Raw genomic sequence first — 19,434 nt, 5'->3', positions numbered from 1 at the left:
TCACTTGTAGAGATGGCCTGTTGTGAGGTTATACTCATGGTAACTGACCCGTCCGCGTGGAGAAGTTTCTGTTCATCGATAGGAACATTCTTTTTGTACTTGTACCAGTTGGCCCAAAAGACATAGTTCCCAAAGTGGAGCAAGCTGAGGATTGCTAGGAAGAACCAGTAGAAAAGCTCGATATGGTTCTTGTTCATGTCTCTCCCCCGAAGCCATCCTTGCTTGTTGGAAGTGAGATTTGCTTGTTGGAAGTGAGATTTGAAGTGATTGTGTGGATTGAGCTCAACAAAAGCTGACCTCAATAGTAGCCAATGGAGAGTGATAGAAACGAGAAGGAAGTCGAGAGAGATCTCATCCCAGGTGGAGCCTCACTATAGAAGTATTCCATCAGCCCAACGAGAGTGAACATGTCTGCTATCTCAAAGATTGCATAATGAAAGGAGAGCCAGAAAATGCTGGTGCGATAGTTATTGTGGTTGAACTCGTTCTTCCTCTTCACCTCCACGGCGCCTGCAATGGCCATGGAGATAGCTGAGAGGACGAGCCCTACGCCAACCCACTGCAGGTGAGTTACTCCATTGTGGCCAGCGAACATCCTCATTACAGGAACGATGAGGAACTCGTAGATGGGAATGAGGACGGACATGAATACAAGAGAAATGACTGGAATTGAAGCAGCAGGTACGTCAAACTTGCCAAGGCTAGGGTCCATTAGAGTACCTTGTTGCACTGAGATTGTTTGTAGTTGTGCCAAGCATGCGTTCATGAGGATTGGCATCATCCTTTTTAGGATTTTCTCTTCTACTTGAGTGACAATACAAAGCCTCCATTTGAACCGTAGCTTTGTCTAGGGGTGGCAAAATGGATAAAAGAAAGCAAGTAATCACCCATATTATCCGTTAAGATATGGGTTGGATAATGAACATTTTAAAAACGGATAAAATATAGATATTACCCATATCATCCATATTTTAAATGGGTAACCACCGGTTATATGTGGGTAATAAATTCTTCCAAATTAGCCTGCCTAAGCACTGGATGGTGCCGTAAAGGAACAAATTTGCACATGGCAGCAAATTCATATTAGAGGTTGAGGCTAACGTGAAGCCATGGAAGGATAATACGGTTAACCGTTTTATTTGCCGGTTAACCCGTTTTTTATCCGTATTAAATATGGTTCGAATCGGATATTTTACTTGTTTTTGCATTACCCGTATTCGATCTGAACCGACCCGACCGTTTGCCACCCCTAGCTTTGTCTAGTACTCTATTCATGATTCACATGACAACATAAGATCAACATGATTATATAAACCCCTTTGATTTAATTTCATTTCTTGCATTGAACATGACCTTTGATTTAATTCTTTTTTCTACCCCACTTGTGGGAATACATTGAGTTTGTTGTTTTTGTTGTTTGAACATTGTTTTACCCAAAATGTAGATTTAGGTTTAAACAATTATATTTTCTAGTAAAGTAGAATTAATCTTAGCCAATGTCAATATCCAAGAGATGTGTCAACCGATGTTGTGTGGTAAAATGATACGGGTATGATCACAATGGTATTCAATGATCCAAAAAGGAAGAATATATCATTTAATAGTAATAATTAACAAAGAATGTCATTTAAATAAAGAAAAGCATGTGAGTCACCAAAAAAGGGTAAAAATAGCACGATCTAGCTCGTTTTCGGACTGGTCATTCAAAAATAGTCAGCGTTTACCAAGTCAATGAAAAATAGCCACTATTTTGCTGCAACAGAGACCGGTCGAGCATAATATACTGGAGTTCGGTGCACGTGTGTATGAACTTCCAGCATATTATGCTGGACCGGTATACTTTGCTGCCTCTAGTAAATATACTGGAGCACTGGCGCTCCAAACTCCAGTATATTATGCTGGACCGGTATATTATACTGGAATTCCAGTATATTAGACTGGAGTTCCTGTATAATATACTCGAACTCCAGTATATTATGCTGGAGTATTTTTTCGGATTTTGAACAGTGTTTTCGTTTAGATTTATCTTTAGATGAAAAGTGGCTAAATTTCTATTACTTTTGAAACTGAGCTATTTTTGAACAACCACTTGTAAATCTGGCTATTTTTGAATTTCTCTCCAAAAAAGGTGATATTCTTTGATATTCTTTATGATAATGAAGAATGATTGATAAGCTTTTTAATATGAAGTTGTTTTTTCCGAATGCGGAATTTAAGAAATTGAAGAGAACTTTTGACTTGTAAGCCAAATATATATCAAGTAGAGTTCCACGTGTCTTTTCTCTCTCTTTATGAACAACTGAACTTTTATATTGAGAGAATTAATTTGTTTTGCCAAAATGATCCGCTACCAGAAAATGGCAGATTTCCGACCGCCAAAACGGTCGTAAGTCACGTGTTTTCGACTATTTTCCGACCAAAATTGGTCGGTAGGAAAAAAGTTGGTCGGAAAACAAGTTGGGGACGTGGGAGAAGGACAAGAGGAAGAGAGGACCTTGGGGACGAGAGGGATAGACGAGGAAATTGAAAACGGAGGTTATGTTTTTGGGGAGGGGATGTAGGGTTTTTAAAAAAGAATTCCGACCGATTCGGTCGGAATTATTATTTTATTTTTAAAAAAACTTACCTACCAAATCGGTCGGAAATGAAGTCAAACCAATCAAAATAAATTTTCCGTCAAAAGTTGCGACCAATTTGATCGGAAATGTGGTCGAAAAAATTTTAAAAATATATATGAAATATTTTTTTGACAATTCCGACGGATTAATTTCAGTCGGAAATTTCGGTCGGAAGTTAACATTTTTCTAGTAGTGCTCGATCGTGCTTTTGAGGACATATACAAGAACACCTACCATTATGAAGACTCAACACTCCGTCGACAGAAGAAGAAAGACGTTCGAATGGTGTAATTTAGAGGTTTATTGTCTATATATTATATTATATACTACTCCTATACTTTGGAATGAAAGACAGCTTATAAACTGAAAATGAATCTGATTGGATCATCTGCCGTTTTCCAATTTGCAACAATAATATACGAAAAGCAGAAATCTGTGGTTACAAAAGCCACAAACCGGCCTTTGCACAGTTATACAGTAAAGAATTTTAGCAACAATATCCAAAATATCACATTCAACCTTTGGAAAGTCATCCTCATTCATATATAATTCTATAAATTTTTAATCTTCTCTTCTTGTTGCCAAGTCATAACATTCCAACCTATATTCAGCAGTGTAAAATAAATTTTGGTACGCTATCAGATCATCGAAAAGATATCTACATTATACATATAACATTCCATAAGAAATGACCTGATATCATATATAACAGGTAAAGGTGATCTAATAATATAAAAATTCTTTACATAAGGTATACAAGTTAAACTCTATGATTTTGTTCAGTAGTATTACTATGGCGGTATTGTTTTCTCCTTTTTTCTAACTCGTAACCCAAATTTCACTAATCCTTGTTCCAACAATGGTGAGGAAGATATCCGAGCTAACTGTCTAAACGAGAACTTGAATGATGTTGATATGGAGGCTCTCTCACCAGAACTGGAGACCTCCAAATGAGATGACGAACAACAAAGGCGGGGAAAGGAACTTGAAGATGCTAGTAATTGTGCCAGGCAAGTGCACCAAAGTGTCACCTATTTCAGCAATCTGTCTCCTAGAGGGGTAATAAGCTCAAATGTTGGGAGAGCTGTAATGTTCCTGAAGGGAGGCAAAAGAAACAACAAATTGGAGACAAATGGCCTAATATGTGATGTTTCTCATGATTAGTACAATCTCATGGAATATTAGAGGTATAGGCTCTCAAGGAGCTTGTGAAAGACTCAAAATTCTCATACAACAATACAAATTACCATTTGTAATTCTACAAGAGCCAATGGTGAATGCCAGGAAGATTGACAAATATAAAAGGATACTGGGATATCAATCTTGTTTTTCAAATTGTGCCAACAAGATTTGGATATTTTGGTCCTCTGACTATGTGATGGATATTCTGGAGGATAGAGAACAACATGTTCTCTTGCGGATTTCTAACTCTATACTTACTCAACCCTTTTACATTTCTGCTGTCTATGCAAAGTGTGATGAGACTTCGAGATATGTCTTATGGGAGTGATAAGCCACTTATCTTTCAGAAGAAGCAAAGAAATTTAGGAGAAAGATAATTCCCGGAGCTTTCAGTTATTAGAAGTTTATTAGAAGTTATCTGTTTAGCAGTTTTATTGTGGTTATTAGAAGTTATTTATCTTTATCCTAATAGGTTATGCAGTAGTTATGGTCAGCCTATTATATAAGTAATAGATCCTGTAATGTGTAGGTATCATTATCAGAATCAAAACTACTTTATTCAGGAGCATTGTCCTCTCCATACGGACAACTTTATTGGTGTAGTTGTGTTTAAGATTCTTGCACAAACTATTGCGAATAATATTAACTTCTTTGTTCTATTTATTTTGTTATCTACTTCTGGTTTCTATCATTGGTATCAGAGCAGTAAGATCTGCCATGGTGAACACACGAACCAACGCTTCCCACAGTGAACCCACCATTCCTAATCTTGACCCGATTTCCCAACAATTGACGACTATAGCAGCGAAATTGGAAGCCATAGATGCTTTAGCCGCTGATGTGGCTGCATTAAAAGCACAGCACAGTGGAAATCACAACAATAAAGGGAAAGCTAAGCCACACCAGAAGAGGGTGAGGTTAACAGCACTTGGCATCGAGAAACTTTCCGGCGCCCACAGACAAAGATGGAATTTCCAAAGTATGAGGGAGGAGATCCTAGAGGCTGGATTTTAAAAGCAGAGAAGTATTTCCAGTACTATCAAACTTCTGAGGAATGCAAGGTTGATGTGGCTTCGATGTACTTGGAAGGAGATGCACTGGATCTTTTTGCTTGGATCAACAGTGAGCGAACCATTTACTATTAGGACGAATTGGTGAAAGTAATGCAAGAAAATTACGGGCCTGCTGAGTTTCAAAACCCTGATGAACATCTCTGTGATATCCAACAAACTGGAACAGTGTTTGAGTATAGGCAAGAATTTGCAAAACGAGCAGCGCGTGTGCAAAATTGTCCAGAACACTGTTTGCTTGGAGTTTTCCTCAGTGGGTTGAAAGAAGACCTTCGCGTGGACGTTAGGATTCACAAACCTCGATCTGTGTACAAGGCAATGAGCCTGGCTTTAGAATATGAAGGAAAACAGGGACCTAATCGGTCCAGTAAGGCACCCACTTTGCCTTCTGTATCACGACCTCCTTCGGTTGGGACATCATCTCCAGCGACTCGAGAATCCTTCGATTTTCTGTCATCCCACCAGCCAGTTACACGTCCTTATGAACCACCATCACTTCCAAACACTCGCCGTTAACTCCTGAACAACAAATTCGGCGACACAAAGGCCTTTGCTATCGTTGTGGAGAAAAGTTTAGCCCTGGTCATCGCTGCAAACCTGGGACTTTTGCTCATCTGGAGTTGATGCAAGAAGAGAACGATGCACAGAATGTGAAAGATAACAACAAAAATGACATGTTTCCTACTGATGTGGGCACAATTTCTCGAACTTCGCCTTGAGGACAAGTCGTCTTTCCAGGAGGGGTGTACTGATAAGCCACTTATCTTTCAGAAGAAGCAAAGAAATTTAGGAGAAAGATTATTCCTGGAGCTTTCAGTTATTAGAAGTTATCTGTTTAGCAGTTTTATTATGGTTATTAGAAGTTATTTATCTTTATCCTAATAGGTTATGCAGTAGTTATGGTCAGCCTATTATATAAGTAATAGATCCTGTAATGTGTAGGTATCATTATCAGAATCAAAACTACTTTATTCTGGAGCATTGTCCTCTCCATACGGACAACTTTATTGGTGTAGTTGTGTTTAAGATTCTTGCACAAACTATTGCCAATAATATTAACTTCTTTGTTCTATTTATTTTGTTATCTACTTCTGGTTTCTATCAGATAGCATCTTCAGATATGCCAAAATTAAGAGGTAAACAATGTAATGTAGTGTAGTTTGCTTGAACTAAACTTGTCAGTAAAACTGTCTGTTGCAATCACCAAGGTTTTGTTACCTTTTACCAACAAGCAATTCAAGAGAATATAGTCAAAATGTCTTCCACCTATAGACGACATACATCTTATAAATAACCATGTTCGTGAAGTTATAGTGACATCAAGTATTAGTCCATCTACTTCAAGTTGAATGCAATAATTTTGACTTTACATGATTTACGGGAGGAAAACATTGACCTTGGAATAGTTTACTTTTTCAGAGTTCTTAAAAATGGATTATTTAATAAAATATGGGTGAAAAGGTAAAAAATTATAGTGGTTATCCGTTTTTTTCAATTTTAAAAAGAGTAAAGGTGGGAAAATTGAGTTTCTTGTGACTAATATAAGTATGAAATATATCTGCGCCAAAATATCTAGCTTGTAATGTGCCTTACCTCTTGGATAATGAGGCAAATATTGGAGACGCCACCAGAAGCCCGACCATGAAAGCAGATGATATGACACCATCCTGAAAATTACTCAAATCAAAATCACCCCTGGAAACAGACAGAAGGAAGCTCATGATCAGACGATGAGGATATGTAACATAAAATAGTTCAATCATTAAATTTGGCAAGGAAAAGTAACCGTCCAAGAGAATGTCAAGGTACATCATCCAGGAAACAACTGAACACTCAATTATAAGCACTAGTAAATCAACAGAAGAAAATGAAGAACAGGAANCATTAGGAATAGCTCCATGTTGTAAACCTAATATTGTTGATACTAAGGGCCCGTTTGGCCATAAGAAATTTTTCACTTTTTTCCGAAAAATTTTACTTTTTTTTCGGAATCAGTGTTTGTCCATGAAAATTTCAAATTCCACTTGAAGTTGAAGTTCAGAATTTTTTGTTGAAAAACTCCAACAAGCTGTTTTTCAAAATTTTCAATTCAAATCACTCACAAAACTTCAAAAATAGCTCCAACTTGTATTCATGTCCAAACACAACTCCAATTTTTAAATACCATTTTCACTTAAAAGAAAATTCACTTTTTCCGGAATTTTACAATTCTTATGTCCAAACGCCCACTAAGAAAATATTTACCTTTTCTAAAAAATGATATTGTTGATGCTAAGAAGAGCACATAATATGATCAGTTATTTGTGTTAAACTTAGAAAAGTGATAAGCCACTTATCTTTCAGAAGAAGCAAAGAAATTTAGGAGAAAGATAATTCCTGGAGCTTTCAGTTATTAGAAGTTTATTAGAAGTTATCTGTTTAGCAGTTTTATTATGGTTATTAGAAGTTATTTATCTTTATCCTAATAGCTTATGCAGTAGTTATGGTAAGCCTATTATATAAGTAATAGATCCTGTAATGTGTAGGTATCATTATCAGAATCAAAACTACTTTATTCCGGAGCATTGTCCTCTCCATACGGACAACTTTATTGGTTTAGTTGTGTTTAAGATTCTTGCACAAACTATTGCCAATAATATTAACTGTCTTTGTTCTATTTATTTTGTTATCTACTTTTGGTTTCTATCATTGGTATCAGAGCAGTAAGATCTGCCATGGTGAACACACGGACCAACGCTCCCACACTGAACCCACCATTCCTAATCTTGACCCGATTTCCCAACAATTGATGTCTATAGCAGCGAAATTGGAAGCCATAGATGCTTTAGCCGCNCCTAACATTGACGACTATAGCAGCGAAATTGGAAGCCATAGATGCTTTAGTCCGCTGATGTGGCTGCATTAAAAGCACAGCACAGTGGAGATCACAACAATAAAGAGAAAGCTAAAGCCACACGAGAAGAGGGTGAGGTTAACATCACTTGGCATCGAGAAACTTTCCGGCGCTCACAGACAAAGATGGAATTTCCAAAGTATGAGGGAGGAGATCCTAGAGGCTGGATTTTAAAAGCAGAGAAATATTTCCAGTACTATCAAACTTCTGAGGAATGCAAGGTTGATGTGGCTTCGATGTACTTGGAAGGAGATGCACTGGATCTTTTTGCTTGGATCAACAGTGAGCGAACCATTTACTATTGGGACGAATTGGTGAAAGTAATGCAAGAAAATTACGGGCCTGCTGAGTTTCAAAGCCCTGATGAACATCTCTGTGATATCCAACAAACTGGAACAGTGTTTGAGTATAGGCGAGAATTTGCAAAACGAGCAGCGCGTGTGCAAAATTGGCCAGAACACTGTTGCTTGGAGTTTTCCTCAGTGGGTTGAAAGAAGACCTTCGCGTGGACGTTAGGATTCACAAACCTCGATCTATGTACAAGGCAATGAGCCTGACTTTAGAATATGAAGGAAAACAGGGACCTAATCGGTCCAGTAAGGCACCCACTTTGTCTTCTGTATCACGACCTCCTTCGGTTGGGACATCATCTCCAGCGGCTCGAGAATCCTTCGATTTTCTGTCATCCCGCCAGCCAGTTACACATCCTTTTCAACCACCATCACTTCCAAACACTCGCCCGTTGACTCCTGAACAACAAATTCGGCGAGACAAAGGCCTTTGCTATCGTTGTGGAGAAAAGTTTAGCCCTGGTCATCGCTGCAAACCTGGGACTTTTGCTCATCTGGAGTTGATGCAAGAAGAGAACGACGCACAGATTGTGAAAGATAACAACAAAAATGATATGTTTCCTACTGATGTGGGCACAATTTCTCGAACTTCGCCTTGAGGACAAGTGTCTTTCCGGGAGGGGTGTACTGATAAGCCACTTATCTTTCAGAAGAAGCAAAGAAATTTAGGAGAAAGATAATTCCCGGAGCTTTCAGTTATTAGAAGTTATCTGTTTAGCAGTTTTATTATGGTTATTAGAAGTTATTTATCTTTATCCTAATAGGTTATGCAGTAGTTATGGTCAGCCTATTATATAAGTAATAGATCCTGTAATGTGTAGGTATCATTATCAGAATCAAAACTACTTTATTCAGGAGCATTGTCCTCTCCATACGGACAACTTTATTGGTGTAGTTGTGTTTAAGATTCTTACACAAACTATTGCCAATAATATTAACTTCTTTGTTCTATTTATTTTGTTATCTACTTCTGGTTTCTATCAGGGAGGAGCTTAGAGATTTAGCCAGTTGGATTAATGGTCCATGGGGGGTGGGGGGTGACTTTAATGTTGTTTCATGTGAGGAGGAGAAGAAAGGAGGAAGACCTTTCAGAGTTGAAGATAGTTTGGATTTTCTGGCTTGTTTATCTGACTGTGGACTTCAGGATGTTGGATATTGTGGCTCTCATTTCACCTGGAGTGACAAAAGGGATCCCCCCAATACTATTTGGGAGAGGTTGGACAGGCTGGTCTATAATGCATAATGGTTTGATGCATTTGGGAGCACAGTCGTCACTCGCCTATCTAGGTCTTGCTCTGACCATGCTCCATTACTGATATCTGCGGCCAGCACTGACTGTCATTTTGTAAAGTATTTTAAATTTCTCAATATATGGGTAGAACATGAGGATTACTTGGGGAAAATTCAACAAGCCTGGTCAGAAGAAGTTTTTGGCAATCCTTTGTACATCTTTCATCAGAAGCTTAAGAAAGTGTGTTCTACTCTCAGTGCTTGGTCTAGACAAGCTTTTGGTGATATATATGAAGAACCAAAGACGCTTGAAGCTCTCATAAGAAGTTTGGAGGAGGCAATGATCTCTGATCCATCTCCTGAATGCAGAATGAACTTATCTAAAGCAAGAGCGGAATTTACCAGATTTTTGAAGCTGCAGGACTCAATTCTGAGGCAAAAGGCAAGAGTTAAATGGTTGACAGAGGGTGATGATAACACAGCTTTCTTTCATGCTGCAATCAAGGATAGAAGGAAGAAATTAAACATCCAAAGGATCAGAGATGATAATGACAACCTTATGGAAGGTACGGAAGAGGTGGCAGGAGCAGCAGTCAGATTCTTTCAACAACTATTTGGTGCTGAAATAACCATTGAAGATCTTACTGTGCTGGATGTGGTGAAGAGAATTGTTACTGAAGCGGATAATGCTTTCCTCACTGAAATACCAACCATGGAGGAGGTTAAAAAATGTGTCTTCATGTTGGATGTTGATAGTGCACCTGGACTTGATGGTCTTACTGGCAGGTTCTACCAAAGTGCCTGGTCTATTATTGCTGAAACTGTGTTTAATGATGTAGTGGCCTTTTTTGATGGAGCTCAATTACTAAGATTTTTCACTCACACGTGTCTAGTAATGCTTCCAAAGGTGGAATCCCCTCAAACCTTCTCAGACGTTAGGCCTATTAGTTTGTGCAATGTGTCTAGCAAGATTATTGCTAAGCTCTTAAATGCTAGATTAAGTACCCTGTTGCCTAGGATCATTTCACATAATCAGAGTGGATTTGTTAAAGGTAGAGCCATAACTGAGAATATTTTGTTGGCTCAAGAGATTGTGAATGATATTGGGAAACCTGTTTAGGGGAGCAATGTGGTTATGAAATTAGACATTGCAAAAGCATATGATAGAGTATCATGGTCCTTTCTCTGCCTCATGCTGAGAAAAATGGGTTTTGCTGAGAGCTGGATTGACATTATTCACAGATATATTTCAAACAATTGGTACACAATAATTGTGAATGGGAGTAGGCATGGATTTTTTAAATCTGGGAGAGGGCTCAGGCAAGGTGATCCCCTCTCACCTTCTCTTTTTGTTTTGAGTGCTGAATTGTTATCCCAATTATTGAATGAACTCCAGAAGCACAGAGGGTACAAAGGTTTCTACATGAGTAGTCATGGTCCACAAATCAACCATCTCGCTTTTGCCGATGATACTATTTTCTTTTGCAATGGTGGGAAAGTTACTCTTCAGCTGATCCAAACTGCATTAGCAACATATGAACAAGTTTCTGGGCAGAAGATCAATAAATCTAAATGCAGTTTCTCATTGGCTTCTTCTGCAACACAAAGATCCATTCGCAAGATTGAGGAAACAACAGAGATGAGACATGAACCCCTTCCTATCAAATACCTCAGTTGTCCTATATATTCTGGTAGAAAAAAGTTATCTACCTTTGCAGGGATGGTTAGCAAGGTGATTAACAGGATCAAAGGATGGTATTTAAAGCTACTTTCTTCTGGAGGCAGGGCAGTTCTTATCAGGCATGTTCTATTGGCCCAGAATGCCCATACATTGGCTGCAGTCCATCCAACCAAGGGTACTATCGCTACAATTGAGAGGTACTTAGCTAGATTCTTCTGGTCTGGGCAAGAGACTAGTGACAGATACCATTGGTCGACATGGTCCAAACTTTGATTTCCATATGAAGAGGGAGGGGCTAATTTTAGAAAGTTGGAGGATGTCTGCAAAGCCTTCACAGCAAAGCAATGGTGGAGGTTCAGAACAACAAACTCCTTATGGTCCCAATTTGTCAAAGCCAAACATTGTAGAATCTATCATCCACTGATTAGTCAATGGACTGCTGGCAAATCCCATAATTGGCAGGCTATGTGCAAATTGAAATATGAAGTAGAGCAGAACATCTTATGGAGAGTTGGGAGAAGTAATATCAGCTTTTGGTATGATAATTGGACCAATTTTGGTCCTTTGTCTTCCAGCTTAGGCGAAGATGTCGGGTATGACAATACCAAGGTTAATAAAGTATATAAAGATGGAGTATGGGACTGGTCTTGCTTACACATTCAGCCTCCTGAAGCTGTTAAGACTTTGGTAGCCTATGTTCACATCACAATTGGCCAAGAAGAGGATGATACTCCAATCTGGACAATTACTACTTCAGGAAAATTCAGTGTGGCCTCTGCTTGGAATGCATTAAGACAAAGAAAGGATCTTGCTCCTTTTGACTCTAAGTTATGGCATAAAGATGTCCCATTTAAGATGTCTTTCTTGGCTTGGAGAGCTGTCCATGGAAAAATTGCAACAGATGAAAGGATCACGAGGTTTGGGATTTCCTTAGCCTCTAAATGTTGTTGCTTCCCTTCTCCCGGAATGATCCCAGGCAAGGAAACGTGTGAACACTTATTTTGTGAGGGACATTTTTCATCACAAGTGTGGGCAATTTTTGCTGGAATGGTTGGAATAGCTCACATGAACATCCCCTTAAGAACTCTGTTTGCTAACTGTTGGAATCATAAGTCCAAAAACTGTGTTGCTACTTTTGTTTTCCAGATTATGCCTCCTATTATTGTATGGGAGCTGTGGAGGTCAAGGTGTTGTAGCAAATATGAAATGGAGAGGCCATCAGTGGCAAGATCCAAATGCCTTATCACTTTTAACATTGCCCAATTAGTTAACTCGTTAACAATAATTGGGAAGATATATGTAAATTCTTTGACTACTCTCTGGTTGAAAGGTGCATAACTGAGGTCAAGTGGATTAAACCACCCTTGCTCTTTGTTAAGTTAAACAGTGATGGTAGTTGTGTTAATGGGAATTGTGGAGGTGGGTTAGAGACAATGGTGGTAAAATGGTTATGGCTTATGCTATACCAATGAACAAGTAACTTAGCAGAAGCGGAGGCCCTTCTTTTTGGCCTAAAATGGTGCGTTCAACAAGGATATGGACTGATTATTGGTGAAACTGATTCCTTGCTACTTCACAACTGCATTCAAGGCATATGGTCCACACCATAGAGAATCAACAGTGTTGTTATGGAGGTAAAAACACTGGTTGAACAAAAGGCGAGAAGCAAATCAAGTTGCCGACAAGATGGCTTCTCTCAGTCATCAATTAGAGCAAGTGTATATTTTCACTTATTTTGATATATTGTTTATGCTATACCGAGAAATAGTGAAGTATTAATGTTTAAGACAATGGACACTTTTTATTGAAATAGTATTTGTTAAAATTCCGCTGGATGAAGACGAAAGGAGAATTGGAGAACTGCAAGTTCTGTTGGTGGAATTGAACTTTAAATTAAATTGATATTCCACCATTTACTTGTTGCATTTAGAAAGTAAACAATGGTCTACTTAATCTCAATGGTCCACCACTTTTATTCATGATCTGCCATTTAGTTAATACTCTCACCTCTATGTGGCAAATCTTTTGTATGCAAAAACATAGAGATATAGGCTATTCATGCATAAGAACCATTATTTCTGAAAGTGAAGAGAAAAAAGGAGCTATTAATTCCACTCATATTTGGACTCATTTTTAGAACCTTAATGAGGACCTTTCCCTCAAATTTATTCCTAAATATAAAAGAACAAACTATAGCAATATGCCAATATTAGCCAGAAAAGAGCATAAGAAAATAAAGATTTTCAAGCACAGCATATAAGGACGACATAGGCTTTATTTGACCATATATTTTTAGAGTTTGTTAATCATAATATACTCTCAATTAGACGCATCAAGAGCTTCTTTTATAAGTATATTATGATAACCTAATCACATATACATCCTCCACAGAAGCTGATGCAGCATTGCTATACCAATTTTTTGTGAACCCAATACTTTCGATTTGCAACATAAAGTTATGTATAAAGATTCACTAAAATTGTACGCAATTATGAATTTAAACTTATAATTTTTAAAAATACAGTGGGTTTAATGCTAAAGAAACTTAAATCTTGAAGCCATTAAATCCTAGATTAGCCTTTAATCCTTCATTCAAATTTTAAATCACATAGTAATTCCCGAACGACGTATTATATCTATATATCCAAATGGGTGTATATATATATATATATATATATACTTCATGAGAAAAAAGTGAAATAACATAAATACAATAGATACCTACTGATTTTTATCTTTGTGGGTGCCGCAATCGCTCTCTCTCCTCCCCCTTTTGCAGAAGCTTAATTTTCTCCAAAAAATCCATACGATATCATCTTTTGTGCCATTTGTCACGAAAAAAAAGAAATCAAATCTCTAACGCTATATTTTTTAATTTAAAAATGACATCAACATTTTCGTGCTATATATACTGGTATGCTCTCAAAAGCAGTGGAGGGCATAATTCTGTCTTTGACACAACGAAAACTGGCAATCTGCAAATATAATGCTACTCTTGTGTTGCAAGATGACTCCATGCTATGACTTTTCATCATTTTCATTTATTCAATTTCTTCATTGCTTTCACATCTCTTCATCTTTTAGGCAACACTACCCATGCTACGACTTTTTATTATTTTACTGGACTATAATTCTTTATTGCCTTTAGTTTACATAGTTAATGAGAGAATGACTGAAAAATTACAAAAAGGGAAAAATACATTTTAATCTCCTTTAATTAAGTAATACACAATTTGGTACCATAGAATGACAGCCCCTTTAATTGAGTAATGACGGTCTTAATTGAGATGCACCGTTTCACGCAATGGAATGCCATCCTTTTTAATCGGGTACTGCATCGTTCCTTTAATTATTGAACCGTTTCATAGAATGGAATGCAGATGGCTTTTAATTGAGTGGTGCAACGCATCATAGATGGCCTTAAATTGAGTGCTTTTAATCTTATAAAATGAGACAAAAATAGGGAGAAAATCCAGAAAAAGGAGAAAAAAGATAAATAGGAGAGGTGCCAAGTCACCTTCTCTATTCCCTCCTTTATATATAGACTAGTATACTTATGCGCGGATTGTTTCAAAGGAAAAAATAATATAGTACAAATATGTCTTTATTTCAGACTAAATTTAGCGATCACATTCTAAAGAATTAAATCAAAAAATAAATATATGAATTTCATAGGATTATATCCGAGGGACCACCAATATTTATGCACTAAAACATGATTAGTAGAGAAGGTTGGATAATTATAAGAAGCAAAAGCTAAAGTAGATTTCCCAAAATTCACTTCAAGTGCACATACACATCGCCCATAATTGCAGGGATAGTAAAACAATAATACAAAATCTCAACCAGTATACACATCAATGTTCTTTGCATGTTCATGTAGTAACTACCACAAAAATAAAGCAGAGAATTAACATATACTCGTCAACCATTGTTAGACAGTCCATATAATCGAGAAACCCAGTTGTCACCTCATAGGACATGTGATGTATGTCCAAACGCATATCTTTGTGCTGATCAATGGAGGGATTATTAACTTCAAGGTAGACTGTAATATCCAGCATTGCCACTCCCTACAGTCTTCTACAATTTTCAACCAAAAGCACCCTTGTGAAACCAAACCAGGTAGAACCCAAATAATCCATCATTAGTATAAAAAAGTTGACCAAAGTATATTTTATGGGATGCTCTAGAAGCAAGTTATAATTTTCTACCTGCGTGAATATAAGCACAATTCTTGTGTTATGTGCAGAGTTAATGATAAGACATGCAAAATATGATGGTTAATGCAATGTAACATGAAATCTAAATGATGACCTCCACACAATTTGCTTTAACTGAAGCATCTGACAAACTACAATGGAGGAGAAGATTATGTCCTTGATAAGCAGTATAAAACACGATGAAAAAAATAAAAGGAGAACTGCTCACATATAGTGCCATATATCAGCAAGTAGTCCTTCTGCCTCATACCATTGATATGCCAAAAAAAATTACTCAAACAGAACTTAGGCCTACAACTCCAGCTTTCCAAATGGTTTATTAGAAACTTAAACAGATGTGGAAAATGAATTGCGGAATATGGAGGTGATTAAACAATTATTTTTTTTTTCATTTGAAGCTCACATTTGAGACTCGACTTCAACTACATAAAATATGAGCAATTTTTACAATATATACATTCGTACAAAATTGGCATTTATTTCCACAAAGTAGTAATGGGCGGGGTTGTATTCTACAACTATTTGATGCTTCACAAATGACAATATATGATTAATATCAAATTTACCTTCTTCTTGACGTGATTTTCTCGGGCTTCCTGCACGTATCCCATTGCGATATCCCCACAGAGGATTCGCCCAAAGCAATTCTTGCCGACGGCTCCGTTCGATAATCGGAATTCGGACTTCGCAACTCTCCTTTCTCTTAAATATAGACAGTAGACAAATTCTAGTTATAGTTTGACCCATTCAACTCCTTCACAACACCTAACTGTTGAAGATTAAAAGATACCTTGATTCCCTCACATGATGCTCATTCCTTAAGGACTTTTGGCTCTACACAAACTACTGCAACTAAAGAGGAATTAAAGCTATCACCTGCAATGTTGCAGTAGTGAGCAAAGCAGATACCATTTAATGAATCCGTAAAAGAAAAGTCATTTATCTGTGAATAGAATTCAACAAAGAATTCACTACATCGACCACGTAGTTGGTGTAGTATAGTTTACTTTCGTTGGTAGTAATTAGTTTGGTTTAACGTAACGGTCGGACCTAAAAACGTAAAAAGTAAAACTAAAAAACTAAAAGGTAACGGAAACNAATTCCGGTTGATAGGTGAGATTTTGATCCGAGGGTCGGAATGGAATTCCAAGAGTTGCTATAGCTTCGTTAGGTGATTTTGGATGTGTGTGCAAAATTTCAGGCTATTCGGAGGTGATTTGGTTGGGGTTTTGATCGAATGCGTTTTTCGGAAGTTTTTGAAGAAACTTAGGCTTGAATTCTATGTATTTTGATAATTTTGGTGTTAGTTGAGGTGTTTTGATGATTGAAGCAAGTTTGAATAATGTTTTAAGATGTGTTGATACTTTTGGTTGAGGTCCCGGGGGCCTCGGGGTGATTTCGGATAGCCATCGGGATGAATTTGGACTTGCAGCATTGCTGATAATGGCTGGTATCTAGTATTTCCGCATCTGCGGAAAGGGGGCCGCAGATGCGGTTCCGCAGATGCGGTAGGAAAGGCGCAGGTGCGGAAATGGAACCATGGAAGGGCTTCCGCAGAAGCGGATGGAGGCCCGCATATGCGGCGCCCGCAGAAGCGGTCCTGGGCGCAATAGAGTATATCCGCAGAAGCGGAAGAAATGCCGCAGGAGCGGCGACCGCCACCAGAAGCCCGACCATGAAAGCAGATGATATGACACCATCCTGAAAATTACTCAAATCAAAATCACCCCTGGAAACAGACAGAAGGAAGCTCATGATCAGACGATGAGGATATGTAACATAAAATAGTTCAATCATTAAATTTGGCAAGGAAAAGTAACCGTCCAAGAGAATGTCAAGGTACATCATCCAGGAAACAACTGAACACTCAATTATAAGCACTAGTAAATCAACAGAAGAAAATGAAGAACAGGAAAAATACATAGTATCAAACATGAGCCAGGCAGAGAACATAAATCTAGAACTTTAGTGTTAAGCAGGACTAGAGAGGAAAGAGAACAAATTTCAAAAGAATTCTTACTGAATTCCGCTGCCAGGAGAACATGTACCAGTTTTCGTACAAGTTTTTCGGCTTCCATTAACACCATTGCTCGCAATAGTTCCACGATCCACATAATTTAATAAGTTGATCACACAGAATACAGCAAGTAACCTGATAAGTCGCAGCAAATATGTCATAAGCAAATAGTTCAGATTAAGTAAAAAACAATAGGGAGCAAAGTGGGAAAGGGTCGGNGGTGAGAATTATATAATTACGGATCGGGCTGCACGCCGCAGCGGTATACATATATATATATATATATATATATATATATATATATATGTATGTATGTATGTATGTATGTATGTATGTATGTATATCGCCTCATATTTTACTCGTGTTTCGTGGATTTCGAATGTGAAATATATTGATTTATGCTAGTTCGTGGTGTTTTTATATGTAGGAATCATCCGAAAGCAATATGGGGCGAAAGGTGCGAGATTAGAGCCAAAAAGTAGCAAAAGGTTGAAAATGGCCATTGTAGCGCCACATGCAGCATGGGGTGCTACCTGTGGCGCAGTTTCCAGAAGCTTTATTTTTTCAGCACCACGGATAGCGCCCCACGCTACCCTGGGCACTGGTAACGGGAAACATCCCCAACTTTACTTGGGACAAGGTTATTTCGGCCCAAGACCTACCCAACGCGTATAAAAGCAAGACTAAGCCTATTTTGTGAGGGGAGACGCCACTTTGAAGGGAAAATACACACAAGGAACATCCCGGAGCGAGGATATCTCAGTTTTCTTCATCTTTTCTTAGTATTTTCAATTATTCAATAGTTGTGAATTTGTTTTGATATTATCATGAGTGGACAAGACCAATAGTTCTGGGGTTGTGATTTAGCCATGAATATTATTGTTTAAAGTTGACTTAACCTTGATTACAATCCACCATTATATGGTTGTTTCTTCAATTTTGTGATTAATTGCTTAATTGTCTGGCCAACAGTTAGGTTCTATTTACTATCTATGCTATGCTTGGGAAAGCCATGTTTAGATTAGAGAAGAATTGAAGAGAGCATGACCTTAATTCTGAGGGAGGCGGATTTGTGGTTAGGATAGGAATATACCTAGTCATCGTGCTTAATTAAATATCGTAATCTTAATGCGTTCTTAATAGATTGATTCCACAGGAGTATAGGCGTTAATCTACTTTGAATATGCGAGTAGGAATTCGGGAGAATACTACGAGAACAATTGTTCGATTAATTCGCAACCATGAGTGAATTGTATGAAAGGGAGAGTTAATTAGAGCACAATAGGATTGGTGAATCTATCACAACCCTGGAATATTTGTCTCTACTAAATACACAACAACCGTTTTGCTGCTTGATAATTTAGTTATTGGTTAGAATTATTGTTTAGTATAATCACACTTTTGAACACTGATTGTCTCGACTGAATAACAATCTTGGTGAATTTAGTGGGTAGTTAATACAAGTCTTTGTGGGTTCGACACTCGACTTATCACTTTATTACTTGTACAACCATGTATACTTGTGTGTGCGTTTGGGAGCGACAAGTTTTTGGCGAAAAATGGGAAAACTTGCCAATGCCCAAAATACTCGACCAGTTGGAGCTCTTCTTAGTAATACTTAGCCTAATCCGAAAGCTCAAGTTAATGGGGTTACCTTGAGAAATAGAAAAGTATTAGAAGACGTTCCGAAGAAAAAGAAGTATACGGCTAGTCCTAAAGGAAAATTAGTTCCCAAGCCAGTTGAGGAGAATGGGAAAGAGGAAAAAGGATCAGAGCCAGTAATTGTGACAACGCCACCACCTCCATTTTCACAAAAACTGCAGAAGAAAAAAGATGATGCTAGGTACAAAAAATTCTTAGATATTTTGAGTCAAGTGCGTGTGAATTTATCGTTGGTGGAAATTTTGCAGGAAGTGCCTAAGTATGAAAGGTACCTTAGAGATATTGTGGCAAACAAGTGAAGACATATAGAGTTTGAAACAGCTGCACTTACTGAAGAGTAGGGGTGTCAATGGTTCGGTTCGGATGGTTATTTTTTAAAATTTGTACCATACCAATTTTTCGGTTATTCTATTATGTATAACCAAAATTAGTTTTTTCGAAATTATCCCAATCATCTCGGTTTCTCTTCGGTATCGCTACGGTTCGGTTAATTTTAGGTATTTTTTTT

The 19,434-nt window shown here is 37.7% G+C and overlaps 1 long non-coding RNA gene across 1 annotated transcript; it reads right to left on the bottom strand.

The window, feature by feature from the left end:
* LOC109208673 lies at nt 14,765–16,062 on the bottom strand. The gene is made up of 2 exons (XR_002065231.1): nt 15,814–16,062; nt 14,765–15,131 (listed from the first exon to the last, which is right to left on the bottom strand). It is a non-coding gene; the product is annotated as an uncharacterized LOC109208673 (long non-coding RNA).

This window comes from Nicotiana attenuata, chromosome 2 (genome assembly GCF_001879085.1).
Source record: "Nicotiana attenuata strain UT chromosome 2, NIATTr2, whole genome shotgun sequence".
Taxonomy (NCBI): domain Eukaryota; kingdom Viridiplantae; phylum Streptophyta; class Magnoliopsida; order Solanales; family Solanaceae; genus Nicotiana; species Nicotiana attenuata.
The sequence above is the reverse complement of the archived record's forward strand: the minus strand, read 5'-3'. Positions and strand labels throughout refer to the sequence as shown.